The following is a 2,758-nucleotide window of genomic DNA, read 5'->3' on the forward strand; positions in this document are numbered from 1 at the left end:
AGTCCCCTGCACTTGCTGGGAAGCTGTAAGCTTCTGTCAGACATACAGACAGGTTTTCCAACATGCTGCACATATGTACTATGCAGATTAGCCAAAACAAGAATGTCTGAAAAGAGTTGTACAGAGGGAATGTAAAACTTGGAATAAACAGAGAATTGAAAATAATCTCAAAAAATTGAACTTGATCTGCCTTCTTTGAAGTTAAAGTGATTAGAATGGAGCAGGCTGGGATTTATAGACTTCACAGGCTGTAGAAGGGACTTCAGAAGCACAGAGGTGATAGATGAACATGTTTTTTCAGGCATGCAGTGACAAAAATGCAACATGGTTTCAGGGCTCTTATACGAACAGGAAGAAAAGAAAAGGAAAACAAAAAGTTCTAATTTTAGACTCTGCCAGTCATCCACGTTGCAGTTTGATTGCCTTCTGCTTAGGACACTCACCTCAAATCCACCTTCACCAGAGCACAAGGCTGATAAATACTGATAAATTATCAGTAAATACACATGACACAGAGACAGGAACCACCAGGACCATTTTTAAACTTTAGCTTTGAAAACTGGTCAAACCCACTCTGTGCTCCATTTGAAACTAGGATCTGAACTGGGATTTCCCATGACCAGTACTGCATCATATGCCGCTCCACCTTCTCCCCCAGCACACAAGTTTCTCAGAGAGCCACCTACTTCCGTCTCTCTGGTAGGACCATCCCACTGTGTACGAAATACTTAAATACTGGAAGCAATAAGATGCTGTTAACTTCTTGTTTGCGACAGTCTGCTACGTGAAGGACATCTGAGTTCTAGGGTTAAAATCTCCTCAAAGCAGGAAAATGAACCCATCTCCAATTTAATCTCACTTCTGGGCAGAAGGGGAGAAAACATCATTGCCATTGGTGATTCTAGCCCCTCCACCCAAGAAAATGTTTGCAGCTAAACTATTCAACATACAACTCACTAATGAATTTCAGTTGATCACATTTGTACTTTAGTGAATACCACATCTATCATTTTCCATCTTAGTGCTTGCTGCACATTTCACTGCTGATCTTACCTGAAAATAAGTTTAAGAAATATTGCAATTTACATAAAAAAATTAAACTGATTCTCAGAGGAAATGGTTTTTCCAGCTTCTCTAAATGGTAGCATACTCTTTGCAATAAGAATATGGTAAGAAGTGGTTTTCAGACTTAATCGAATTGTGCACGTGAATGAAGTTATTCAACATGCATAAGTTTTTGCAGAGCATGACCTGAGCATCCTAATGCAGCAGCAATCTCCATATGACAGTTCTGCCTAATATAAAATGATCCAAGTTTGCAGACTTTTTGAATTAGTATTGTGTTTCTGCATGCTTATGACACTTGCTCAAGCAGCCTTAGCCTTGATCAACTCTGCATGCTCCTACAACCAAGTAATAAAATACAGAACGCTGCTTTCTGTTCTACACTATGTTTTGAAGATTTTAAAATAGTTCATGGATAGCAGACAAGTTGCTACATAAACATTTACTCAAAAAAAAAGATTTATTATGCATATGCATTAAAAGAGTTATTTTTACAATATATTTTACTTTCTTTGCGGGTTCCTAAAATTAAATTTTCAAGGAGATTCTAGGGGAATTCTTTCTCTAGAAGGAGGAGGGCATGCCCTTAATTATATGGGTTTTGCAGGAAAATAGAAGGCACAATTATAGTTGTATTTTAGTCATCTGAGATGCAGAGCAGACCCTACGATATCAGGCTATTCTCGTGCACACGTTCCCTATCCACATGCGGCGAGAATGCTTACTTCCCCGCTTCAGCCCTCTAGCCCTTACTCACCTGTGGTAACACATTCCCACCTCTTTCAAGTATAGCACATTCAGCTTACAAGCAGGAAAGCTAATCTCCACGAGGCTGCACATGCAGAAGAACTGATTTATTCTGTATATTTTTAAATTTGCTTCTCTGGCAATTATAATATGCAAAGCTCTCTTAAGAAAATTAGCAAGAATGAAATCAACAGGTTTCTACAGTAATTATTTAAAACTTATCCTAACAGTTTACATAGCTTTAGGACAGATTCCTGATATGCAATTCAATATGTTGATTTTAAAAAACTACATAATAGTTATAAAACTAATACTTTCCAGTAAGTTCTGAGAAGCTTTACAGCATTTTTAAAAGAACATAAAATGATTTGACCACAATGGCAAAGGTGGCAGCCTAAGAGCGCTTAAGGTAGAAAACTGATGTGGAAACAGATTATTCCAGTTCTATCATGTAACATGCTTGTTTTGTTGAATCGTAACGTTAGATTAATGTTAAAATTTCAATTTAAGGTTACTATATAAATTTAGTGTTCAGCTGTCCATGCAAACAATTGAAATAATCCTTCTGAACTATTTAATCTAACTAGTATCAGTTTCCTGTTTTGACACTACCTCTGAAAGCAAGATAAATATTCTATAAAAACAAGCGGTACTCTCAATTCACATAGGAAATTTAAATTCTTCTTTGTTAATCCCATCAGTGACAATGAAAAACCATCCAGAGTAGTTCCTTTTAATTAAACCACACTAGTTCATTTTAAACCAACCTTCAGGATCAAAACAGATCTTAAATTGAGTGACTGCACACTGCCATAAATCCTTGTCCTTTTTCACAGCCATGTCACCTCGACTCCTTGTGTGGCCACGGCAGACTGCATTCACCGGTCTTCCTGCAGCCTCACCTACAGCAACAAAATGGAGGAAAAAGAAGTGAAGAGGTGGTGAG

The sequence above is a fragment of the Pygoscelis adeliae genome, unplaced genomic scaffold (assembly GCF_000699105.1).
Source record: "Pygoscelis adeliae isolate BGI_AS28 unplaced genomic scaffold, ASM69910v1 Scaffold57, whole genome shotgun sequence".
Lineage (NCBI taxonomy): Eukaryota > Metazoa > Chordata > Aves > Sphenisciformes > Spheniscidae > Pygoscelis > Pygoscelis adeliae.